The sequence below is a fragment of the Palaemon carinicauda genome, chromosome 4 (assembly GCF_036898095.1).
Source record: "Palaemon carinicauda isolate YSFRI2023 chromosome 4, ASM3689809v2, whole genome shotgun sequence".
NCBI lineage: Eukaryota > Metazoa > Arthropoda > Malacostraca > Decapoda > Palaemonidae > Palaemon > Palaemon carinicauda.
The window spans coordinates 80,520,177-80,548,033 of NC_090728.1; the positions used below are offsets into that span (position 1 = coordinate 80,520,177).

General features: G+C 45.9%; 1 protein-coding gene across 4 annotated transcripts in view; it reads left to right on the plus strand.

The window, feature by feature from the left end:
* The window catches only part of LOC137640028 (zinc finger protein 665-like), a 173,532-nt gene that overhangs the window by 27,107 nt on the left and 118,568 nt on the right, over nucleotides 1–27,857 (plus strand). The gene's annotated exons all lie outside the window — the stretch shown is intronic.

Sequence of the window (27,857 nt, forward strand, 5' to 3'; positions counted from 1 at the left end):
AACAAGACGATCAGCCCCCAGCCCTGCTATCCATCCAGAAGATGCTGAAGAAGGAACGCTGCTCAGTCAGGCTGTGGATGAGTCTGGTAGGGACGCTATCATCCGTGGATCAATTTGTGTCACTAAGAAGACTACACCTCCGTCCTCTTCTATACCATCTAGCTTTTCACTGGAAAAGGACAAGACGCTAGAAGCGGTCTCGATCCCGGTTTCCGAAAAGATAAAGTCTTGTCTGACTTGGTGAAAGGACTATATCAACCTAAGAGAGGGTCTTCCCCTGACTGTTCAGACTCCCAACCACGTTCTCTTCTCGGACGCATCGGACGTAGGCTGGGGTGCGACATTAGACGGTCGGGAATGCTCGGGATTATGGAACTCGAGTCAAAGGACAATGCATTTCAACTGCAAGGAGCTACTGGCAGTACGTCTGGCCAGGAAAAGCTTCAGGTATCTCCTTCAAGGCAAAGTGGTGGAGGTGAACTCGGACAACACCACGGCTTTGGCGTACATCTCCAAGCAAGGAGGGACCTACTCTCTGACGTTGTACGAGATCGCAAGGGACCTCCTCACCTGGTCAAAAGGTCTAGACATATCACTAGTAACGAGGTTCATCCAAGGCAACTTGAATGTCATGGCAGATTGTCTCAGTCGGAAGGGACAAATAATTCCAACAGAATGGACCCTCCACAAGGATGGATGCAAGAGACTTTGGGCCACCTGAGGCCAGCCAACCATAGATCTCTTCGCAACCTCGATGACCAAGAGGCTCCCAATATTTTGCTCACCAATCCCGGACCCAGTAGCAGTTCATATAGATGCCTTTCTCCTAGATTGGTCACATCTAGATCTATATGCATTCCCTCCGTTCAAGATTGTCAACAAGGTACTGCAGAAGTTCGCCTCTCACGAAGGGACAAGGTTGACGCTAGTTGCTTCCCTCTGGCCCGCGAGAGAATGGTTCACCGAGGTACTTCGATGGCTAGTAGACGTTCCCAGAACACTTCCCCTAAGGGTGGACCTTCTACGTCAGCCACACGTAAAGAAGGTACACCAAGGCCTCCACGCTCTTCGTCTGACTGCCTTCAGACTATCGAAAGACTCTCGAGAGCTAGAGGCTTTTCAAAGGAGGCAGCCAGAGCGATTGCTAGAGCAAGGAGAACATCCACCCTTAGAGTCTACCAATCGAAGTGGGAAATCTTCCGAAACTGGTGCAAGTCAGTATCCGTTTCCTCGACCAGTACCTCTGTAACTCAAATAGCTGACTTCCTCTTATATCTGAGGAAAGAACGATCTCTTTCAGCTCCCACTATCAAGGGTTACAGAAGCATGTTGGCATCAGTCTTCCGTCACAGAGGCTTAGATCTTTCCAACAATAAAGATCTACAGGACCTCCTTAAGTCTTTTGAGACCACGAAGGAGCGTCATTTGGTTACACCTGGTTGGAATTTAGACGTGGTACTAAGATTCCTTATGTCAGACAGGTTCGAACCGCTACAATCAGCCTCCCTGAAAGATCTCACCTTAAAGACTCTTTTCCTGGTATGCTTAGCCACAGCTAAAAGAGTCAGTGAGATTCATGCCTTCAGCAAGAACATCGGATTCTCATCCGAAACGGCTACATGTTCTACAACTTGGTTTTCTAGCCAAAAACGAGCTGCCTTCTCGGCCTTGGCCAATATCGTTCGATATTCCAAACTTATCGTATGGTTGGAAATGAACTAGAAAGAGTCTTATGCCCTGTAAGAGCTCTTAAGTTCTATTTAAAACGAACTAAACCTTTACGAGGCCCGTCTGAAGCTTTATGGTGTTCAGTTAAGAAACCATCTTTGCCTATGTCAAAGAATGCTTTATCCTATTTTATCAGACTGTTAATACGAGAAGCTCATTCCCATCTGAATGAGGAAGACCAAGCTTTGCTGAAGGTAAGGACACACGAAGTTAGAGCTGTCGCAACTTCCGTGGCCTTTAAACAAAATAGATCTCTGCAAAGTATAATGGACGCAACCTATTGGAGAAGCAAGTCAGTGTTCGCGTCTTTTTTATCTTAAGAATGTCCAGTCTCTTTACGAGAACTGCTACACTCTGGGACCATTCGTAGCAACGAGTGCAGTAGTGGGTGAGGGCTCAACCACTACAATTCCCTAATTCCATAACCTTTTTAATCTTTCTCTTGAAATGTTTTATTATTGTTTTTGGGTTGTCCGGAAGGCTAAGAAGCCTTTCGCATCCTACTTGATTTGGCGGGTGGTCAAAGTCATTTCTTGAGAAGCGCCTAGATTAGAGGTTTTGATGAGGTCCTGTTGTATGGGTTGCAACCCTTGATACTTCAGCTCCTAGGGGTCGCTCAGCATCCTAAGAGGATCGCGAGGCTCCGTAAGGAAGACGTACTTAAAAAGGCAGAGTAATTGTTTAAGTCGACTTCCTTACCAGGTACTTATTTATTTTATGTTTGTTATTTTGAATAACTGCTAAAATGAAATAAAAAATCCTTAGCTCATAATAATGTAAACAATTATTGCTGGTCTCTACCCACCCCCCTGGGTGTGATTCAGCTTATATAATCACCGGCTGAGTTTAATATTGAAAAATGTTATTTTTATAATAAAATAAATTTTTGAATATACTTACCCGATGATTATATATTAAAGGACCCTCCCTTCCTCCCCAATAGAGACCCAGTGGACCGAGGAGAAAATTGAGTTCTGTGTTTACATTGAGTACTGAGTACCTGCACGACAGATGGCGCTGTTAAAGTACACCCCCTACCTGCATAGCGATCGCTGGCGGATTTTTTACGTAGAGTTTTCTGTCGAGCAACAGAGTTGCAGCTTATATAATCACCGGGTAAGTATATTCAAAAATTTATTTTATTATAAAAATAACATATTTCAACCTTCTTACCTTCAATAAACCCATTCCTTCATATATTTCCACCAATTTCAAAGCTGAACCATCTTTTCATAGAGAAGGGAAAATTCAATTGAATAATTCACTAGTAGCATTAACTTTCAGTGAAGGCCATAGTGATAACCGGGATAAATTCTTTGTTAGTAGTCAAAATAAGGAGTTCTCAGACTTTTTTAAATTAATTAATACTCCAAAGTTGAATTTGATGACAGTTATAAGAGAAATTTTTTTTATGACATTGAAAATATTAAAATGAGTATTTCTGCCTTTCAAGGGCATGCAGCACTGGCACACATTGTATACCCCTCCAAAGTAAATGACATTGATTTTTTGTCCAAAATTATTATTGGTCCCCTAAGGAGGAGCATAGACCTCATACAAAATTTGATAAGAAATTTCAGAAGCAGAGCACTTCCTAGATACCTCAAGGAAGAAATAAGAGATCTTATAATCAAAGCAGACATTAAAGAAGTTTGGAATTTAACTGAAGACCAAAAATCAGCCATTGCTGCCTGCTTTCACAAGGGTCCCCTCCTCAGAGGAGGGGCAGCAAACTTCAGGGGTAGGAAATTCAACTTCGGGGGCAGATTTCAGGGAAGAAGGTTCAGTTTCCTCAAAGGTAACCCTAACTTTAGATTCAAGTCTCAGCCGCTTAGAAGAGGTAATAGGCGAGGTGGGTACAGGGGGGGGGGAGGTCACAAAATGGACAAGCTAATAGTTCAGGAGCCAGAGAAAAGAAAGATCCTAGAAATTGAGCCATGCTCCGCACCAGTTCAAAGAGAGATTTTTTCAGCACCAGTATTCTATGCACCAGTTGATAACGATGTTTACTCTGCACCAGTTAATAATGAGCTTTGCTCAGCACCAGTTAATGAGCTTTGCTCAGCACCAGTTGATAACGAGCTTTGCTCAGCACCAGTGGTTAATGAGCTTTGCTCAGCACCAGATAATAACGAGCTTTGCTCCGCACCAGACCATCATGACATTGGGCCAAATGCTATAAATCAAGATAGAAGTAAAGAGACCTTGCCTTTGGCCTCAAAACCAATGAATAACTCCTCCCAGAGCCCCCCAGAGAATAGGATAGGTAAGTCATTATTGATGAATATTGATAGTTGGAGAAAGCTTCCTAATGCCTCTTTTGCTTGTAAAATTATCAATGAAGGGGTGAGAATTCCGTTTAATAATAAACTTAAAGCCCAGAGGTCATTAAAAAGAACAGGTAAAGATAGATTTTATTCAATTAACAAGCGTAAAATATTGGAAAGTGAATGTGACAGACTGCTAAAACTAGGTGTCATAGAGCAGATCCCCAGAACTTCCTTTTACTACTCCAACCACATATTTTATAAATTCAAACCAGATGGAACAGTACGACTAATCTTTGACATGAAGGTGCTCAACACCATGATTAAAAAACCTTCTTTTACCATGCTCAAGGCCAATACTATATTTCCCTATCTACATCTAAACTCTTGGGCCTGCAAACTAGATTTAAAAGATGCCTATTGGCACATTCCATTACATGCAAGTAGCCAGAAATTTCTAACCTTCAAACTAGGTAAAAGGAAGTTCAAATGGACTGTGATACCCTTTGGACTAAAGACAGCACCTTATATTTTTTCAAAGATAATGTACACAGTGATCAAGTATATTAGAACTTCATATAACATATTAATATTCAATTATCTTGATGACATTCTTATATTAGCAAAAGATTATGTAAAATGTAAAAATCACATTCAGCTAGTCATTAAGATCTTGTCAGACTTAGGATGGAATATCTCACTTAAAAAATCTACAATTGAACCGACTCAAAGAATTGAATTTTTAGGAGTGCATTACAATATGATTAAGAAAACTATGAATCCCAGTGGGAAAAACATAGAGAAGTGTGTCGAATTGGCCAAAGCTTTCTCCAACTCTGTTAAATCCGACCTGCATTCCTATCAAATGTTAATCGGAGCTTTAAATTTTAGTGCATCCTATACAAGCTTGGGAAGATTCCATCTTAAATATCTCCACAGATACCACAGTTATTTTAATTCAGGGTACAAAATCATCCCCCACACCTTCAAAAAATACCTAAAGCCATGGGAACAGAGACAAATGTACAGAGAGATTAACATTCCAAAACCACAGATAGATGCAGAACTTTTCACTGACGCTTCCAACCAGGGTTGGGGAGGTGCATTAGTAATAGCGGGTAATATGCTCTCAATAAATGGAACTTGGACAAATGAAGAATCCTCCCTTCACATCAATGTAAGAGAGTTATTAGCTTGCTTCTATTCTTTGGAACACTTCATCACAAGGTTATACAACAAGGTAGTCTTAATACATGTTGATTCAAAGGTTACTAATTGTTGGCTAAGGAAACAGGGTAGTATCAGAAACAAGTTAGCCCATGAACTAGTCAGGAAAATACTTAGTACCATGAAGGATCACAACATACAGATAAATTCCAGATGGATCAGGGGAGTAAGTAACACCATCGCAGACTCACTTTCCAGGGACCTGGGTTCCATTCACACAGAAACTTCACTCAGTGACAGTCTATTCTCCTTAATCTGCTCTGACTTCAATTTCACCCCGGAAATAGATCTGTTCTCAAATGGCTTCAATACTAAGTGCAAAAAGTTTTGTTCATCTCTTCCAAACCAAAAAGCCATCAGCAATAATGCACTTACGATTAGCTGGAAGGGATCAACACCTCTCTATGCCTTTCCACCAGGATTCTTACTACACAAAGTAGCTTTTAAAATCAATAAAGAATGCAATAATAATATGCTTTTCTGCACCATATCCCAGGGGACGGAACCATGGATTCCATTAGTGAAGTCAGTCGCGAAGCAGCACAAACGATATATTGTGAAGATCGAAGACTACCAGATAGTTCTCAAGGATTGTATCTCACCCTCAGCAAAGCTCCAATCAACTTTGATCGCCTTCAAAATTTAAAGGATCAGCTCCCTAACGTCTTTCCTCCTGAGGTTTGCTCCAAAATTGCTGTCAGCTTGAGGGACAGCTCCTTGCACAAGTATGAAAACCTATACAACATTTTTAAAAGTTTCATTCACAAGGAGTATGGAAGAGACAACAAATTCCCCCTGTTAGCAATTATTTTATTTTTCAATCACCTTATAGACAAGGGTCTGTCTTACAACACCCTGAAGAGCTACAGAGCAGCTTTAGGTCCTATCTTGTCAGGCTATTTCCCAGGTTACTGTCTTGCAGAGGACAAATATGTCAAAGCAATGATATCGGGAGTTAATAGAAGGAAACCTAGAAATTCTCACCAGTTCCCTGGCTGGGATCTAGACAAAGTAATTTCGTTTCTCAACACCACGAGAGATAACTCTACCTTACTACTGACACAGAAAACCTTGTTCCTAGTAGCCTTAGCTTGCCCTTTAAGAGCTAATCAATTTAACAATCTCAGCATTTCCAGGAGCACCTTCACCCCAGAACACATTGTCTTACGGAACCACCCTTCCTTCATGGCCAAAAACCAAAAGAACAACTACACGCCAATAGAGATCAGCTTTAGGAAGCTTCCTAACACCAAAAATATGTCCAGTCAGACAATTGAACTTCTATTTGGAATACACAAACAAAGTCTGTATGGAAAGAAACATAGACAGGAAAGACCACATATGGCTAGATGAACACTTCAAGATAATGTCTCTACAAAAAATGAGACAACTTTTTAGGGAGTGCATTTTCAGAGCCGACCCAAATGCAACTAAACAGTCAACGAATTTTCACTCTATAAGGGGTCAAGCTTCATCAAGACTGCTATACAATGGAGTATCTATACAAGAAATCATGTCCAGAATGAATTGGAGAAGCGACTCTGTCTTCAGCTCTTACTATGCTCTCCTCGGCTTACAGGGAGCTTTCGATGCTGTGGTCGCTGGACTTCATCTTCAAGCCCCTGAAGCATCTGCCTAGCTACCACTGGTGAGTCCGGAAGGTTGAGACCTCCCTCTCCAGAACTGTAAGTTTACTTGTGAACGAAGGTTCTGGAGTGGGAGGTGAGACCTTCCGGACTCAAAGTCTGGGTCACCCTCCAACCCTTCCCCCGTGAGCCGAGGAGACCATGTACAGTACTTAGGAGGGAATATTTTAACAACTTCATAATTCAACAGAGTAGGCTATATACAAGAACGCACACATACAATCACTATTATTCCACAGAAAACAAACTAACTGGAATCTTTCAATTTTCAATATTAAACTTACCCGATAATCATGTAGCTGTCAACTCCGTTGCCCGACAGAATTCTACGGGAGGGATACGCCAGCTATCACTATACTAGAAGGGGGTGTACTCACAAGCGCCACCTGTGGCCAGGTACTACAGTACTTGTTGTTGACGCCACCTCACTTTTTCCTCTGTCGTGCTTCCGGCAAGACGTTCTTGGATACGCTTATGATTTTGGAGTATTGTTCACGGTTTGGTGAAGTATTTCTCTAATATTTGCAGCTATTCGCTATACTGGAAACTTCTATATTAGCTTAGTTAGCTTTTGGAATTAATTTGATTATTTATGGTGACGAAGAGAGTATGAACTCTCTTTCACCTTTAAATGGCCGACCCTTCCCTTAGACGGAAGTGTTGGTGTCTAAGAGAGTATAGACTCTCTTTCTTAATTTTGCTTAACAAAAGTTATAGATTTATTTTATATCTCTCCGCCTCTTATAGGCCTCTTCGATTAACTTCCTTTTATTATAAACTTATTAAAATTAATTTTTATATTTGTTTATATTCGACCTTCCTAATAGTAGGCGGTCTTTTCTTGGTACCGAAGTTAATTAACTTTGAGCCCGTCATTTCGGTTTTACCTGTTAACATATTATGCTATTTTAATGTCTTTGAAAGAATTTCTTTGATAGTCTCGTACTGTTTTCAAAGTTGAACTAACGTTTTGTTTTGTCTCTGCAGTTGTTGACGTTCAGAACGTTCAACTTGCGCTCTATCGTTACGATAGAGAAAGAATTTTCACGGTTTCACGTTGCAGTAAGAGTAACCGTGTCTAGCGTTTTGTTCATTCTTTCTTAACTTAATGGTTTTAATCCTAATAAAGGAACTTTTCATTTTGGGAAATATTTCAGTTTTTTCCTTTAACAATAATATGTTTTAACGATATATATGATTGGGCTCTTCTCTCAGGTTCTAAGTCAAGAGAGAGAGAGAGAGAGAGATAGAGACGGAGGGAGAAAGAGGAGGATAAACGTTTCATTCAAGCGAGTAACGTTGTTATCGTTTTTGCTCTTCTCCCTAGTCTCTTTAGGGGAAGAAGGTAAACGTTTCTAGAGTGATCTAGTGTTTAGTCTCTTTCCAGCCACTGAATTATTTATCTTTCATTAGATTTTTCTGTTACATTGTAATTCTGTTTTCGCAATTACTAACTTTTGAGAAAGGATAGAATTGCGTGTTTCAGGTACAAACCACTTAAAGTTTCGAGTTCAGTGAAATAAGTGCAAACAGAAAATCAAAGTGATAAGTGATTAGCGCAAAGTGTGTCAGTGTTGTGCGTGAGGGTACTTCTGTGCGTGCCAGTCGTCCTCCAGTCCGGGACCTCTTGCAAGCTCCCAAGCCCAGGGGAGAAGCAATGTCGAAGGGCAAAAGGGTTCAGCAGGCCTTGATCGGCGCACAGAAGTATCCTCGGTGGTTGCGGGCGTGTCTTACCGAGACCGTCACTCCCACCCGCAGACGATTGAGCCCTTATTTTGCTCGTCTGCAGAAGAAATTTAGGGGAGAAAACGCTGGTCTCAGGTCTCAAGACCTCTTAAACGTAAAGTCCAGACCTATGCCAGACGTACGAAGTTAGAGTTCAACAACCCGGATGCAGTCATTGGGTTAGCTCTGACTCGCCGCAGTCATCAGTTGAATGCACTCCGCCTAAGAGGAGTAAGGTTCTGCCGCAACAGATCTCTGCTGTTAAGGCTTTACCTCAGCAGACCTTAGTGTCTGCCGACCCCAAGTTGACTCTACTGCAGTCCATGCAGTCACAACTTTCGGTCTTGATGCGTGAGTGTCGGGCTGAGAAGGTTGCACCTCCGCCTGCGCTCGCTCCGCCTGCGCTCGCTCCGCCTGCGCTCGCTCCGCCTGCGCTCGCTCCGCCTGCGCTCGCTCCGCCTGCGCTCCCTCTGCCTGCGCTCGCTCCGCCTGCGCTCGCTCCGCCTGACCGCAGTACCGCCTGCCAGGCGTACGATGTTGAGCCACGTTGAGTTTACTGATCCCAGTGGTGTGCAGCTCCCTCTGCCTTCCTTAAGGCAACCTCAGCAATGGGAACAGGAGGCTTATACCTCTCTTCCTCCGCTTCCACTTGCTGTTCCACCAGTGAGGCAACACTCGCTTGAGGTACAACAACCTCTCCCATCCATGAGTCAGTCTCCTCAGCTCTCGCTGCAGCGAGCTCAACCCTCCTCAGGGCAAGCACCTCAACACCTTAGCCTTGCGCCTCAGGAGCCTCAACTTGCGAGACTTTTACTGCGTTCTGCGCAGCCACTGCCTTTTCGCTCTCAGCTCACACCGCAGGAACCTCAACTCGTTCCTCAGGAACTTGCTACTGCGCATCCGCCAACCACTCAGCAAGCGCAACCCTTGAGTTCAGCCACTCATGCCAGGAGTCAGCCTCCTCCACCCATGCGCCTACCTTCTGCTACTTCTTTTGATCAGCCTTTGCAGACTGAGCCTCAGGTGTTCCCTCAACAGAGTCTTGAAGAGGAAACCACAACTATTGTTGTTCCAGCTCGTTCTGACTCTGCTGTTCAGCATACCTTACCTCCATTTTCAAACATTATGATAATGGAGGTTATTTGTATTACTTATAAAAATATATTTGTATTCCTTGCAATATATTTTTAACATATCGCAAAATATGGCAAAAATATGAATCATGAGTTATGAATGTAAGGTAAATATTATGTTGATATTAAAACCCCATGCAAGCATGCATAAAGCACTCTAGCACTGGTCATGGAATTTCTGAGAAATGTTAAACGCCATGCACACGCTCTGCTTACCTTACAACATGCTCTACATACAGCATGCTCTGCTTACAGCATGCTCTGCATACAACATGCTCTGCATACAGCATGCTCTGCATTCAGCATGCTCTGCATACAACATGCTCTACATACAGCATGCTCTGCATACAGCATGCTCTGCATACAACATGCTCTGCATACAGCATGCTCTGCATTCAGCATGCTCTGCATACAACATGCTCTGCATACAGCATGCTCTGCATTCAGCATGCTCTGCATACAACATGCTCTACATACAGCATGCTCTGCATACAGCATACTCTGCATACAACATGCTCTGCATACCTTACCGCATGCTTCTCAGTCATACATCTTTGGTTGTTGCCAACTCACTAGACTGGCAAGCAGTTTCATAACGTTGCCTTCTAGTCTGCTGCTTTTGCACCAGTGAAACCCTCACTGAGAGAACTTAGCTTTTCTAGGATATGGTCCCTGTAGATGAGAAAGTTCTTTTCTCCCTCCTTCTGATATTCCCTTGAGGACTCTGTCATTTGGAGGGAGCCTTTAGCTGCGTAGCCTCCTATGGACTTTTATTTAAGCATAACATGCTTCCAGGGAAGGTAATGGTTCCACTTCAGTCGCTAATCCCGTCTGTTACCACACCTGCTCCCATAGACCTTGAGCTGTGTTGCAAGACATGCAGTCCAAGCTTAGTCCTTGTTAGAGGATTTTTTTGTTTACGGAGTCAATGTGTCACGGGGAAGACGTTCAACAACCAGCAGAAGTGACTTGTTGTGACGCAGTGCGGCAACCTCAGCAACCCGATAAGGAGTTGTCTGTACGACCCAGACAGTCTAGACAGATTCGGGTTGTCACTGTACTTCCTCTCTTGCCCATGGTTGACAGTTCACAGACTGTGCAGCAGTACCATGATCTTGTGTCCGGCTCCGTCAGACGACTGGCTTTTAAGAGCTCCCACAAGTCGTCGCTGTCTGGAGATTTTCAAATGGACTATGGATCTGACCAAGGAACTGGGCCTCCTGGTCAATTTTGAGGAGTCTCAGCTCGTCCCATCCCAGACCATTGTCTCCTTGGGTATGGATCTTCAGAGTCGAGCTTTTCGGGCTTCTCCGTCGGCCCCAAGGATCTTCCAAGCCCTAGAATGCATCCAGAGCATGCTGAGAAGGAACCGATGCTCAGTCAGGTAGTGGATGAGTCTAACAGGGACACTTTCATCGCTGGCCCTGTTCATCGTGTTAGGGAGACTCCACCTCCCCCCCCTTCAGTATCATCTAGCTGCTCACTGGATAAAGGACATGACGCTAGAGACGGTCTCAGTTCCTGTTTCCGAAGAGAGGAGGTCTTCTCTCGCGTGGTGTAAGAACAGCTTTCTTCTCAAGGAAGTTTACCTTTGGCTGTTCAGAAACACGACCGCCGTCTCCTCTCGGACGCATCAGACACGGGCTGGGGTGCGACTTTGGACGGACAAGAATGCTCGGGAACATGGAATCAGGAGCAAAGGACACTTCACATCAATTGCAAGGAGTTGTTGGCGGTTATTCTGGCCTTGATAAACTTCAAGTCCCTCCAGCTTAACAAAGTGGTGGAGGTGGACTCTGACAACACCACAGCCCTGGCTTACATCTTCAAGCAGGGAGGGACTCTTTCGTGGAAGTTGTTCTAGATCGCAAGGGACCTACTCATCTGGTCTAAAGATCCAAAGCTAACTGGTAACGAGGTTCATTCAGGGCGGTATGAATGTCATGGCAGATCACCTCAGCCGGAAGGGTCAGGTCATCCCCACAGAGTGGACCCTTCTCAAGAATGTTTGCAGCAGACTTTGGGCCCTGTGGGGTCAGCCAACCATAGATCTGTTCGCTACCTCGTTAACCTAGAGACTCTCTGTTGTATTGTTCTCCGATTCCAGACCCAGCAGCAGTTCACGTGGATGCTTTTCTGCTGGATTGGTTCCATCTCGACCTGTATGCATTCCCGCCGTTCAAGATTGTCAACAGGGTACTTCAGAAGTTCTCCTCTCACAAAGGGACACGGCTGACGTTGGTTGGCTCCGCTCTGGCCCGCGAGAGAATGGTTCTTAGAGGTACTGCAATGGCTGGTCGACATTCCCAGGACTCTTCCTCTAGGAGTGAACCTTCTAAGTCTACCTCACGTAAAGAAGGTACACCCAATCCTCCACGCTCTTCGTCTGACTGCCTTCAGACTTTCGAAAGACTCTCAAGAGCTAGGGGCTTTTCGAAGGAGGCAGCCAGAGCGATTGCCAAAGCAAGGAGAACATCCACTCTCAGAATCTATCAGTCTCAAGGGGAAGTCTTCCGTAGCTGGTACAAGACCAATGCAGTTTCCTCAACCAGTACCACTGTAACCCAGATTGCTGACTTCCTGTTATATCTAAGGAAAGTAAGATCCCTTTCAGCTCCTACGATCAAGGGTTACAGAAGTATGTTGGCAGCGGTTTTCCGCCACAGAGGCTTGGATCTTTCCACCAACAAAGATCTACAGGACCTCCCTAGGTCTTTTGAGACCTCAAAGGAACGTCGGTTGTCCACTCCAGGCTGGAATCTAGACGTGGTCCTAAGGTTCCTTATGTCATCAAGATTTGAACCTCTCCAATCAGCCTCTTTTTAGGACCTCACATTAAAAACTCTTTTCCTCGTGTGCTTGACAATAGCTAAAAGAGTAAGTGAGATCCACGCCTTCAGCAGGATCATTGTTTTCACATCTGAAACGGCTACATGTTCCTTGCAGCTCGGTTTTTGCTAAACGAGCTTCCTTCACGTCCTTGGCCTAAGTCGTTCGAGATCCCAAGCCTGTCCAACTTGGTGGGGAATGAACTGAAGAGAGTACTTTGCCCAGTTAGAGCTCTTAGGTACTATCTAAAAAGGTCTTAACCTTTACAAGGACAATCAGAAGCCTTATAGTGTGCTATCAAGAAACCTTCTTTTCCAAGTTCTAAGAACTCAGTTTCTTACTATTCAGGCTTCTGATTAGAGAAACACATTCTCATCTGAAGGAAGAAGACCTTGCTTTGCTGAAGGTAAGGACACATGAAGTGGGAGCTGTGGCTACTTCAGTGGCCTTCAAACAGAGCCATTCTCTGCAGAGTGTTATGGATGCAACCTATTGGAGAAGCAAGTCAGTGTTCGCATCATTCTATCTCAAAGATGTCCAGTCTCTTTACGAGTACTGCTACACCCTGGGACCATTCGTAGCAACGAATGCAGTAGTAGGCGAGGGCTCAGCCACTACATTCCCATAATCCCATAACCTTTTAACCTTTCTCTTGAATACTTTTTATGGGTTGTACGGTCGGCTAAGAAGCCCTCCACATCCTTGTTGATTTGGCGGGTGGTCAATTCTTTCTTGAGAAGCGCCGAGGTTAAAGGTTGTGATGAGGTCCTTTAGTATGGGTTGCAGCCCTGTATACTTTAGCACCTTTGAGTTGATTCAGCCTTCCAAGAGGAACGCTGCGCTCAGTAAGGAAGACGATCTTATTAAAGGCAGAGTAACGGTTCAAGTCGACTTCCTTACCAGGTACTTATTATTTCATTGTTATTGTGGATAACTGATTATATGAAATACGGGATACTTAGCTATCCTTTAGTCTTGTACACTGGTTTTTCACCCACCCCCCTGGGTGTGAATCAGCTACATGATTATCGGGTAAGTTTAATATTGAAAAATGTTATTTTCATTAGTAAAATAAATTTTTGAATATACTTACCCGATAATCATGATTTAATTGACCCACCCTTCCTCCCCATAGAGAACCAGTGGACCGAGGAAAAAGTGAGGTGGCGTCAACAACAAGTACTGTAGTACCTGGCCACAGGTGGCGCTTGTGAGTACACCCCCTTCTAGTATAGTGATAGCTGGCGTATCCCTCCCGTAGAATTCTGTCGGGCAACGGAGTTGACAGCTACATGATTATCGGGTAAGTATATTCAAAAATTTATTTTACTAATGAAAATAACATTATTCATATCAACCAAGAGAGCACAAGAAGATTGAATTTACTAGTAAAAAGACCTTTATGTCCAACAATTTGCACCTTCACAGTAATTCCTTCATAACTTGCACTACCAAGGTAAGCTCAACCACTTCTGTGTTATTTTTTGTTCTATTACAACTTCAAAAATGTGACTTCCATTGCCGAGTCAACCCGCTCGTCCCTGGTAACTCCGCCCAAGGGGGCGTGGTTTGGGGCTCGCGCCGCCGCTTGGGGGGGTTCCAGGGGGGGGTGTATAAGCTACCACTGGTGAGTCCGGAAGGTCTCACCTCCCACTCCAGAACCTTCTTTCACAAGTAAACTTACAGTTATGTATGCTGATATCACAAACTTCTGTTAGGTTGACTGTGTTGACCATGTCAGTTCCAGGTCATTTAGTGAGGCAACCAACCTAGTTTTTTTATAACCCCTTCCCCCTTGCTCAAAATATCTTAACATATTTTGCTTTCCCTCCATTTAAAGAACCTCCTAATTGCTGTACAAGAAGAGGAGAGCTGCAGGACTGCATAATTTTGGAGTAAATGAAAAGCGTGCTCATGTCAACAAATACCTAAGTCGATATAGCCACGGCCAATTTACACATTCGAGTCTACCTATTATGCAGACGTGTCTATATACATACCTACCTCTCGGTTGATTTTATAGTTGATTGGAACACATTTTGTAAATGTGCTAATAAAACTCTTTTGATAATTACTGAAAGATGTTAGAGACTGGTTATAATACATAGTTGTTCCTTAACTGAAATACAAACCACATTATTTAATATGGGTAATTACTTTCGGCGTAGTTGAAATGACGAGGCATTAGAATTTTAACAAGGGTTTACTACCCCACCGCCAGTTAGCGGGGGGTAGGAAGGGGTAGTATTCTACTCCCCCCCACACACACCTGTGCTGAGCTCACTTTGCTATCGGCTCGGGTGCTAGACGGACGTGTCCCCTATCACCCTCGCCTACACTGACAGCCATTAATCTTTGTTTGCTTTTGCTTTTTGACAGTGTTTGGAAGTTGGCCTCTGCGATGTGGAAGTGTCCCGGCTTACCTGACCGCCCTTGTGGGACTTATATGTCGGCAGTCGAAACAGATCCACAGACCTTATGTCCTTTTTGTAGGGGCCAACGGTGTGACAGAGATAGAGTATGTGGTGAGTGCAGGGAGTGGTCTACCTCCCAGTGGGAGAGGTTTTCCCGGCGCTGAAAGAAGAAGTCGAAACGGGATATTTCTCCTTCAAGGGCTTCGTTGAAAAGAGAATTTCCCAAGGACTCTTCTTCCGTAGCCCAAACCTCCACCGAAGCTCCCACTTGATCGGCTTCTTCCGAGAGGCCGGCGAGTGGTAGCGTAGGCCGCATTTCTGTTGACCGATCTCGGGGTTTGGGAGAGGGAGTTGCCTCCCAAAGCGAGGCAGCTCCTCCTCCTCCCCCGGGGGAGGATTTAATTTCTAATGTTGCTAATGATGATTTGTTACAGCTTTGCTTTGTGCTTCCTTGGGGCTTCAGGGCTCGCCCTCCAAGGAAGGCCTGTTTGACATAATCAGATTAGGGGCAGCTGTCAAACAGTCGCCGACGTTAGCAGAGGTTGATCCTCTGTCTATCGTCGACGTTGTTGTGGCAGAGGCTTCTGACAAGTTATCTCAAACCTCTGCTCCTGTTGTTGATGTAGCTGAAGGCTTAGCTCCCCCCTCCGAACATCCTTCGAGGGAGGAACTAAGTCCAACGGTCTCTCCTGCAGGTGATTCTCCCCCTCGGGGAGTTCACTGACAGAGACTCCTCTTCGGAGGACTGCCGATGGTCTACCTGCTGCCCCCAGAGGACGTATAAGGCATAAGGCCCGCCTTCCCCTCCACTGTAGAGGCCTTCCTTCACCTCACAAGGGTGTTAAGAGGCGCCTATTTGGCTCGTCTTCGCCATAGTCCGCCGCAGAGGAACCTCGTCACCGTTCACCTGCCCTTCCAGCTATATCCCTGGACCTTTCCGCTGATCGTTCTCGATCTCCTACTCCTACCAGACCTGCTGACTTGCCGTCGCCCTTCCTAGCTGCCGACGCGCTGTGGGCGCCCACGCATCCTGTGATCAAGCAGAGCACGGTCCCTTCGGGGCAAAAGGGACTTGCTCACATTGTGGCAAAGTCCCTTAAGTGCCAGGTATCACCTGCACGCCAACGTTCTCCTGCGCGCTATTGCGTGCAAGCGCTCTACAGTTGCTGACCAGGAGACAACGCACAAGCGAGCACTTGTTCCTGAGACTTCGCGCCAGCGCTCACCTGCGCGCCGTCGATCCCCTGTGTGCCAGCGCTCTCCTGCTCGCCAGCGCGCCACTGCGCGCACGTATCCTGATGCGCGCCATGCACGCCCACGATCTCCTGCGCGCCCTAGATCTCCTACGCGCCAGCGCTCGCCTGCGCGCCCTAGATCTCGTACGCGCCAGCGCTCGCCTGCGCGCCCTAGATCTCCTACGTGCCAGCGCTCGCCTGCGCGCCCTAGATCTCCTATGCGCCAACGTTCCCCCGTGCGCCAACGTTCCCCCGTGCGCCAACGTTCCCCCGTGCGCCAACGTTCCCCTGTGCGCCAACGTTCCCCCGTGCGCCAACGTTCGCCCGTGCGCCCACGATCTTCAGATCTGGGCGCAGGAGGGAAGATACCTTCTTCCCCTGCTCGCCAGCGATCTCCTACGCGCCATCAGACTCCTCCAGCTCGCCAGCATTCTCCTACGTGCCATCGCGCGCAGTCACCAACGCGCTCCCTCGCGCGCACTGCCCGTTCGCCCATCGTAGATGTGCGCCCTCGCGTGCACGGGAGATTTCCCCTGCGCACGCGCGCCCAACACTTTTACCCTCATGGGCTCAGAAGGATCCTGCACGGCCACGCGCTCGCGTGCAATCGCCTCCACGTGCGCGAACGCTTGTTCAATCTGCTGCGCGCCCTCGGCTTTCTCCAGAACGCGCCACTTTGCACCATCGATCGCCTACACGCCCACGCGCTCTATCGCCCCTGCGCGCCATCGCTCGGCAGCGCGTCAACGCGCTCCCTTGCCTGCGTGCCACCGCTCGCCCACGCGCTTTCGCCTGCGCGCCATCGCTCGCCAGCGCGTCATCGCTCGTCTGCGTGCCCACGCGCACCCTTGCCATTACCCGTGCGCGAACCGGATTAGAACCTATCGCATGAGCGCCAGCGCGATTCTCAGCTGGATTTCCAGCACGATTCCATGCGCGAGGCTGCAGGACCGCAAGCAACCAGGTCATCTCCTTCACGTTCCCCCCCCCCTCGCAAGCGCAGACCAGCGGCGGGAGAACACCGGATAGGTCCAGGAACTTGCATTCTTCCCCTTCTTCTTTTCAGGAAGACCCTGTTGTGGTTTCTACTCCTAGGGGTCGTACAATCCCCTTTCCTCCAGAGGGAGTCCCTGACAGCGCCGCTGTCAGTAAGCAGCCATGGTTTGGGTCCCTTGTCAGAGCTGTCGTGCAGGCCTTTAAGCCTGCCTTCTCTGAGTTGGGCCTCAAATCAGCGGCAGTACCGACCCCCCTGAAGAGGAAGAGAGGAGTAGACGACGTGGTGACTTCCCTAAGGGTTAAGCTGGCTCCTCGGAAGTCTTTTAGGAAGGCTCCCTCCCCTCCCAGACTTTCTCTGCTTCCCCTTCGGACGAAGATTTCTCGTCCTCAGGTGATTCTCGTGAGGTGAGGCGTTCTCTCATCGCACCAATGGGAGAAACCCCACCTCGCGTAGAGAAGTCTTCTCGGGTAGGGGTGGAGAAGAGCCTCCCGCCATCGCTGTTGGAGTCCTGTATCCCTCCCAGGAGGGAGTCGAAGGACTCTAAGACTGTTCCTAAGTCGTCCTCGAGGATGAGACCAGAGCCAGCCAAACCCGCGGAGAACGTCCACGAGTCCCCCCAAGAGGAGCCTTTGGGGACAGGAAACTTTGCTGCCAGCCCTACAGGAGGAGAGCTACAGGAGTCGGAACATGCGTTCTGGCAAGTTCTGAATCTGATGAGGAATCTCAACGGGTTCTCGGATTCTGAGATTCCCCCTCGAGAGGGTAAGGACACGGTCCTGGACCGAGTCTTCAGCACTCAGAAACTCCCTAAGGCCAGTGCAGCTTTGCCTTGGTCCCAAGGAGTCAAGAGTGCCAGAGATAAGGTTGAGGGCCAGCTCTCCAAGCTTGCCTCCTCCAGCTGTTCCAGCGCCGGCAACAAACTCCTGCCTCCTCGTGTCCATCAGAGGAGGTACTTTGAGATCATGGAGGAGTCTTGTTTAGCTCTTCCATTATACCACTCTGTGGAAGAGCTTACCAGGGGAGTCCCTCTAGAGAGACTCGCCAGCCGGCAAGTGTCTTTCTCGGTCTCGGAGATCCTCAGTCAGGAGAAGGTAGCGAAGTGTGTCATGCAGGCAACTTCGTGGCTGGATATCTGGCTGGGGTCTCTCGGCATCCTGTTACGATCCGAGGACCTGTCCAAGGAGAGTACCAGGAAGGCCTTGGAGACCTTCCTTCTATCAGGCACGCGTACCATCGAGTTTCTAGCCCACCAAGTCTCGAACTTGTGGGCTAATTCCATCTTGAAGCGTCGTGATGCGGTGTCTGAGAGATTTCACGCGAAGGTCCCCAGCACCGAGGTCAGCAGACTCAGACATTCCTCCATCTTGGGGAGGAACTTGTTTGAGCCGAAAGACTTGGAACAGGCAGCTGAGAGGTGGAGGAAGTCCAACCAGGACTCTCTCCTACATAGGGCTCTTACATCGAAGCCTTATAAACCACCTCCAGCACCCCAACAACCTCGCCCATCCAAGACAACTAAACCGGCAGTGGCAGCAAAGACAACAGTGTCGAGGCCCTTTCCTGTCAAGGACAGGAAAGGCAAGAAGTCCTCCGAGGCCGCAAACGCTAGGATTGGCATTCCCTCGCATGTCCACCAGTGGGGGGATGCCTTCAAAGTTGCGCGATCAGGTGGCAGCAACTCGGGGCCGATGCCTGAACTCAAAGGCAGGATGCAATCAACTGAGTGCTTTATTAAGGAACACTCTCCTTTATATACAAAACCTCAAGGCAACAGGAAAATACATGTTCGAGAAAGTGGCAATGTTACAGAGGAAAACCAGACATGAATTTTCATGTTCCTTTTAGTGCGAGGGAAGAGCGCAGATACAAGCATAATATATACAAAAGGAATTATGTACAATTGTGTGACACACGGTTGGTACACCAGCAACAGCAATTATATCTGCCTCCCTATTATCCTCAACATTCAGTAAACTTTCAAAATATTCTGCCCACCTTTTCTTTGCCTCCTCTTCTTTTAACAACCTTCCATTTCCATCTTTCACAGTCTCTTCAATTCTTGAGCCAGCCTTCCTTACTCTCTTCACTTCTTTCCAAAACTACTTCTTATTTTCTTCATATGACAGACCCAATCCCTGACCCCACCTCAGGTCAGCTGCCCTCTTTGCCTCACGTACCTTGCGCTTTACTTCCACATTTTTCTCTCAATATTTTTCATACTTCTCTATATTATTAATCTGCAGCCATTCTTCAAAAGCCCTCTTTTTATCTTCCACTTTTACCTTCACTCCTTCATTCCACCATTCACTGCCCTTCCTCATGCTGCCTCCAACAACCTTCTTGCCACACACATCACTTGCAATCCCAACAAAATTTTCTTTTACTAACTTCCACTCCTCCTCTAAATTACCAGTTTCTCTTACTCTCACTTCGTCATATGCCATTTTCAACCTTTCCTGATATTTACTTTTTACCCCCGGTTTTATTAGCTCTTCAACCCTCACTAGCTCCCTTTTACATCCAACTACTCTATTCCCCCACTCATTTGCTACAACTAATTTTCCTTCCACCAAAAAATGATCAGACATACTGTTAGCCATACCCCTAAACACGTGCACGTTTTTCAATCTTCCAAACATTCTTTTAGTTATCAACACATAATCCATTAATTCCCTTTCTACTACTCTTCCATTTGCCACTCTTACTCTTTACGAGTTAGCTAAAACTCTTCTCGTTTGGGCACATCAAAGAAAGATATCCCTGTTACCAACATTCATTCAAGGGGAAAAGAATGTGAGGGCAGACAGCCTCAGCAAAAGGAATTGAGTTCTCCCCACAGAGTAAACACTGCATCTAGATGTATGCAAGAAACCTTGGCGGATTTGGGGTCGCCCCCTTATAGATCTATTCGCAGCCTCAAAAAACAAAAGACTAGAGAATTATTGCTCCCCAGTTCCGGATCTCGAAGCGTCACACATAGACGTTTTCCTGATGGACTGGTCACACCTAGATGTGTATGCTTTTCCTCCATTCAAAGTGCTACACAAAGTACTACAAAAGTTTGTGTCTCACGAGGGAACCAGATTGACCATAATAGCCCCCTTCTGGAAGTCAAGAGGTTGGTTCACAGAGGTACTGGAATGGATGGTGGAGGTTCCAAGAAGCTTGCCATTGAGAATAGATCTTCTCAGACAACCCCACTTAGCAAGGAACCATCTAAACCTCCCAGCTCTACGTCTGACTGCCTTCAGACTATCGAAAAACTCGCAAGATCTAGAGGATTTTTGAAGGAGGCGGCCAACGCTATTGCTAGAGCAAGGAGAACTTCAATTATCAGGGTGTACCAATCCAAGTGGGAAGTTTTTAGAGCATGGTGTAAATCAAACTCGGTTTCTTCATCCAGTACCTCTGTAGCTCAAATTGCTGATTTCTTTTTAGAGCTTAGAAGAAAGCACAATTTCTCCTCCTCAACCATTAAGGGGTACAGGAGTATGTTGGCAGCGGTCTTTAGGCATAGACATTTAGACCTTTCGAATAACAAGGGTCTTCAGGATCTCCTTAGATCCTTTGAAACCTCTAAGAAACATCAACGAGATTCACCAGCCTGGAATTTGGACTTGGTTTTAAAATTTCTTGTGAGTGACAGACTCGAACCCTTGAACTCTGCTTCTTTTAAAGATCTGACTTTAAAGACTCTATTTTTAGTAAGCTTAGCAACGGCTAAAAGGGTCAGTGAGGTTCATGCTTTTAGCAAAAACATTGGCTTTAGAAACGGGAAAGCTATATGCTCCCTGCAGCTTGATTTTCTAGCCATAAACGAACGTCCTTCTAACCCATGGCTAAAATTTTTCAAAATTGCTAACCTCTCTGATTTGGTGGGTGACGAAATAGAGAAGGTTCTTTGTCCTGTTAGAGCACTAAGGTTCTATCTAGACAGGACTAAAGGTTTAAGAGGCAGTTCAGAGGCTCTTTGGTGTGCCGTCAAAAAGCCTGCTTTACATGTCTAAAAATGCCTTATCATATTTCATAAGACTTTTAATTAAAGAAGCTTACACACACTGTGGTGAGGCAGATCTTAATCTCTTAAAAGTTAAGACTCATGAAGTTAGAGCTGTGGCAACTTCTGTGGCTTTTAAACAAAATCGTTCTCTCCAAAGTGTAATGGATACAACGTTTTGGAGAAGTAAATCTGTACAGTATTCGCATCACATTGTTTAAAACGTGTCCAGACTCTTTATGAGGACTGTTACACTTTGGGTCCATTCGTAGCACCGAATGCAATAGTAGGTGAAGGATCTACCACTACACTCCCTTAATCCCTAGTACTGTATCCTTTTCTCCTCTTGGAACTTGTATATATTTTTAGGATTTGAGGAAATTTGTTAGACAATCTTCCGCAACCTTTGATTTAGTCAGGTAGTCAAATGTTCCTTGAGAGTGCCCGGAATAAGGGTATTAGTAGAGGTCCTGTCAGCATTAGATTATTCACCGTTTGACAGCTCCTAGAGTTCTTCAGCCCCCTGGGTGGATCGCTGGTTTTCAAAAGGACAGCAGACTTATTAATGCAGAGAACCATTGAAGTCAGCTTCCTGAATAGGTACAAACCCTTAAGCTAAATTTTGTTTTTAAACTCTTAAGTGAAATTCCATTAATCTTGCTTTCTCTGGTCCGCCACCAAGGGTGTCAATCAGCTATTATATATAACCAGCGGGTAAGTTTAAATGTTTAAAAATTATATTTTAAATATTTAACTTAGCCGGTGGATATATATGAAGCTAACGTCTCCGACGGTCGGCAGATTCAAAACTCGCGGGCGATCACTATGCTGGTTGGCAGGGTGTACACTAGCGCCAACTGTCGGCAGGATACCAAACATATTCCGATACCATTCAGTTCTTCTCTGCCGATTGGAATGTCAACATTGGTTCCTTGCTCGCGCTTAACCTAAAAGTTTTCTGCAATTGGTGAAGTACTTGTACTGTAATGGTTTTTTGGCTTTCATTGTGCTGGAATTTCTTTGAATTCTCTTGAATCCCTTTTTTGATTTTCTGTTGCTGAACTTTGCTTGTTTTTGGATCTCGTTTTTGAATTTTCCATAATGGCTGACCCTTCCCCTGTTTATCGAAAATGTTCAAAAGACTGTAACCGGCGCTTTCCAAAGGCTTCCATCAATCCCCACTCTATTTGTGTTAATTGTAGAGGCAAAGGTTGCCAATTAGGGGATCGATGTGAGGAGTGTGTGGTTTTGTCTGAGTTTGAGTTTTTAGAATATGAGAAGTATACTCGAAAACTCGAAAGAGATAGGCGTAGACGAAGTTCTTCTCGTTCGCTAGAATTGTCCTCTTCCCATGCCCCTGAACCTTTTCCTCCCCCTATAGTGGTAGTTTCAGAACCCCCTACTTGCACTAATGAACCTTCTCTTAAGGATATGTTAAAAGCAATTCATGCCTTGGGTGAAAAGGTCGAATCGCTGGCCTCAGACAGAAATCAGCTTATGTCTGATGTCAAAATTTTGAAAAGTGAAAGTGATAAAGTGAAGAGTGGTAGAAATTTATTCAGTGTTAGTGCAGAGGGTTCGTCTGTTCGTGCCTGTCGCTCGCCCAGTCCGAGACCACTTTCAAGCTCCCCAGCCCCTGGGAGAAGGAGTGTCACAAGACCAAAGGTAGCAATAGGCGTTAAACAACGAACAGACGTTCCCTCAGATGTTACAGACGTTGCTCCTCAAGCACGTCCTTACCATAAGAGAGGCGAGACGAAGTTCTCCTCTTCTTCTGATGACTCGTTTGCTAAGAAAAATCCTGGCGTCAGGTTTCGAGACCGTTAAAAAGAAAATTAGTTCCTTCAGAACAGAGTATCCGTCCTGGCTGTAGTCATTGGAGCAGCCCGGAACGTATTCCTTCTACAGAGGAAGGTTCTCCGATTAAACGTTCATATTTAATGTCTTCTTTTGTGGCCCCGGAGGCACCTTCTAAGAGTCACGATCCCGTTGTGCTTTCTGGTCGTTCAAGACGTGACCTTAATACTGCGTCTCTCGTTGTTAGTGATGACGTTTATGAACAGACGTTACCGAAATCTAGGTCTGTTCCGATTGTGGTAAATCCTAAACTTAGTGTTTTGCAGGACATGCAATCTAAATTGTCCTCCCTTATGCAGGCTTACGGTCCTGCTCCTGTTCGTCAGGAACCTTTGCTTGCATTGCGCCACGGGCCTACTAAACGAGTGTCAGGTCTTCAACCTTCTAAACGTGAAGTGATACGTCATTCCGATGTTAACCCCAGTGTAAGCTTTACTGCTAAACGAGATTATGAGCGTAAATCTAGACGTGACGTTGAACGTCAGTCTGTTCAGTCTAACCGCGATCTCGCACTGCAGTCACGGCAGTCTCACTATGACGTTGAACGTCAGCCACCGCAGTCACTACGTTATGTCGAGCGGCAGTCACCGCAATCACGACATGACGTTGAGCGTCAGTCACAGCAGTCACTACGTGACATTGAGCTGCAGTCACCGCAGTCACGACGTGACGTCGAGCGTCAGTCACTGCAGTCACTGCGTGTAGTTGATCGACAGTCACTGCAGTCACGACGTGACGTCGACCCTCCTGCCTTAACTACTTCTCAAGTAACAATAGATGTAGACTGTCAAGCTCTACCTTTGCTACATTCGGAGATTTCTCCTTCTCATAATGATTTATTTTTGTCAGACGAAGTTTTCTCTGAAGAGGAAATTGATGATCCTCTCGCTACTAATGCTCCTTTAGGGATCCTTTCAGAGGAAGAAGGACCTAAGATTGTCCAACAATCTCTTGATTTTAGAAAAATCATGATTATTTTTAGAGAAGTTTTTCCAACTCAGTTTGTTTCTGCTGCTCCTCGTTCGCCTCCTTCTGAGTTTACGTTAGGTTTGACTGCTACAACACCTTCGTATTACGAAGTTAGTTCTCTCTCGCTCATCCAAGAGAGCCATGTACTTACTGGGAGACTGATTGGCAACCAGAAGAAGCTTAGGAAAGTCTGGTTCTGCTTTTCCTCCTCCTAAGTTAGCGTCACGTTCTAGCGTATGGTATGACACGGGAGAAGTTCTCGGCTTGGGAGTTCCTGCCTCTGCCCAGGGAGACTTCTCAAGCCTGGTAGACTCTCCCCGTCGTCTAGCCATGAGACGCTCCAAGATTTTATGGACCCCTTCAGAACTGGATCATCTAATGAAAGGAGTATTTCGTGCCTTCGAGGTTTTTAATTTTTTGGATTGGTCCTTAGGAGCTTTAAGTAAAACGTTTTCTCCCTCGGACAATGATACTGCCATCCAAATCATGTCTTGTATGGACAAGGCCATTAGGGATGGTTCCATGGAACTAGCTGCTGTTTTCACTGCAGGGGTGTTAAAGAAAAGGGAATCTTTATTCTCTTTCCTTTCTTTAGGAATTACTCCATGCCAGAAGTCAGAGTTGATGTTTGCTCCTCCTTCGAATACTTTGTTCCCACAAGAACTTATCAGAGATATTGCTTTGTCACTGGCGTTGAAAGATACGCATGACTTAGTGGCCAAAACAGCACGCAAAGTTTTGCCCTCTTCCTTTACCAGCGTCAAACCCAAGTTTGATACACCTGCCTCAAGATTTATTCCTCCCTTTCGTGGCAGAGCCTCCAACAGAGGCACCTCTCGACCTGACGGAAGGCGAGGTAAGAAAAGAGGATCCAGGTCCTCCCGTGGCAGAGTCTGACTGTCCACGGCTTCAGACAGCAGTAGGTGCCAGACTGACGAACTTCTAGCAAGCTTGGGAGAGAAGGGGAGCGGATCAGTGGTCAGTTCTTTTATTAAAGGAGGGTTACAAAATCTAATTTGTACAGAAACCTTCTCTTGTACATACTCCAAGAGACCTCTCTCTCTCAGGTATCGAGAGGAAGCAAAGAGGCAAGCCTTGCAACATCAGGTGTCTCTTTTATTAGAGAAGGGGGCAGTGGTGAAGGTCTTGGACCTTCAGTCCCCAGGCTTTTACAACCGTCTCTTCCTGGTTCCGAAGAACTCGGGGGGCTGGAGACCAGTGCTAGATGTAAGTGCACTAAACGTGTTCATTGTGAAGACCAAGTTCACGATGGAAACTACAAAATCTGTTCTAGCAGCAGTAAGGGAAGGCGACTGGATGATCTCTCTCGACCTCCAGGATGCGTACTTCCATATCCCGATTCACCCAACCTTTCAAAAATATCTAAGGTGCACGGGAATGTAGTGTACCAATTTCGAGCACTGTGCTTCGGCCTCAGCCCTGCTCTTCTTGTTTTTACAAGACTCATGAGAAATATTACAAGCTTCCTACATTCCTCAGGGATCAGAGCCTCCCTTTATTTAGACGACTGGTTGATCAGAGCGTCGTCCTTCCACTGCTGTCTGGAGGATCTCAGGTGGACATTGAACCTAGCCAAGCGTTAGGTCTCCTGGTGAACAAAGAAAAGTCACAGCTGACTCCATCTCAGACGATTCTATATTTGGGGATGGATATACAGAGTCAAGTTTTTCGGGCTTTTCCATCGCCCACAAGATTGGAGCAAGCACTTTCAAAAATTCATCTCTTTCAGAAGAAGAGTAATTGTTCGGTAAGGGTTTGGATGAGCCTCGTGGGAACCCTATCATCGTTAGAACTATTTGTCTCCCTGGGAAGACCCAACCTGCGTCCTCTTCAGTTCACCTAAACCAACATTGGAACAAAGAGAAGGGTTTAGAGGCTATTTCCATTCCGATCTCAAGCTCAGTCAAGACGTGCCTGGCTTGGTGGGACAGCAATCTCAGACGTCGAGAGGGTCTCTCACTGGCCCCCAAGAGCCCAGACCATGTGTTGTATACAGACGCATCAGACACGGGTTGGGGGGCAACTCTGGAAGATCAAGAATGCTCAGGTCTTTGGTCCAAAGATCAGAAGGAACTCCATATAAATCACAAGGAGCTTCTGGCAGTCCATCTGGCCTTGAAAAATTTCGAGAATCTGATCAGGAACAGTGTGGTACAAGTGAATTCGGACAATACCACGGCCTTAGCCTATATCGCGAAACAGGGAGGAACCCACTCTCACTCCCTTTTCGTCACCGCAAAGGACCTTATCATTTGGTCAAAGGAAAGAAACATCTGCCTTATGACAAGATTTGTTCAAGGAGAGAAAAATGTGAGAGCAGACTGCCTCAGCAGGAGGGGTCAAGTCATCTCCACGGAGTGGACTCTTCACCAAGACGTGTGCGAGAAGCTATGGAGGGTTTGGGGTCGCCCTACCATAGACCTTTTTGCGACTTCCTTGACAAAGCAGCCATCTGGAAATCTATGCCTTTCTGCCTTTCAAGATCCTTCACAAGGTACTGCAGAAGTTCATCTCACACGAAGGGACCAGGTTGACGCTGGTTGCTCCCCTCTGGCCCTCCGTGGAATGGTTCACCAAGGTACATCAATGGTTGGTGGACGTTCCAAAAAGTTTACCATTGCGGATGGACCTCCTTCGTCAACCTCACATAAAGAGGTTCCATCAAAGCCTCCCCGCGCTTCGTCTAACTGCCTTCAGAGTATCGAGAGACTCTCTAGAGCTAGAGGGTTTTCGAAGGAGGCAGCTAGAGCGATCGCAAGGGCGAGGAGATCCTCTACCATCAGGATCTACCAATCTAAATGGGAGGTATTTAGAGACTGGTGCAAGTCCTCCTCTGTTTCCTTATCCAATACCACTATAGCACAGATCGCGGACTTCCTGCTTTATCTCAGAAATAACCGCGGCCTTTCTGCCTCAACTATTAAAGGCTACAGAAGCATGTTAGCTTCGGTGTTTAGACACAGAAACCTAGATTTGTCTAATAATAAGGATCTTCAAGACCTTCTCAAGTCTTTTGAAACTTCCAAGGAACGTCAAGTTACTACTCCAGCTTGGAATTTGGACGTAGTCCTTAAGTTTCTTATGACTGAAAGATTTGAACCACTAAATTCAGCTTCTTTCAAAGATCTTACCCTCAAAACTCTCTTTTTAGTGAGCCTTGCTACAGTAAAGAGAGTCAGTGAAGTGCATGCCTTCAGCAAAAACATTGGCTTCTGCTCCAATAAAGCAGTATGCTCCCTGCAGCTTGGTTTCCTGGCCAAAAATGAGCGACCATCTCATCCATGGCCGAAGTCATTTGAAATATCCAACCTATCGGAGGTTGTTGGGAATGAAGTTGAAAGAGCCTTATGCCCTGTAAGGGCTCTGAAGTTTTATCTTAATAGAACCAAAACGTTACGAAATAATTCAGAGGCTTTATGATGTTCAGTGAAAAAGCCCTCCTTGCCAATGTCAAAAAATGCCTTGTCTTATTTGGTCAGACTTTTAATCAGAGAGGCTCACACTCACTTGAATGAGGATAATCGGAGATTGCTTAAAGTTAAAGCTCATGAAGTCAGAGCAGTGGCGACGTCAGTGGCTTTTAAACAAAATAGGTCACTACGAAGTATTATGGACGCAACCTTTTGGAGGAGCAAATCAGTGTTCGCGTCACATTATTTGAAAAATGTCCAGACTCATTATGACGATTGCTACACATTGGGACCATTCGTAGCAGCGAGTGCAGTACACTAGTGGGTGAAGGTTCTACCACTACATTCCCTTAATCCCAATATCCTTTTTCTTCTCTTGAAACTTTTTAAAAATTATTTTTG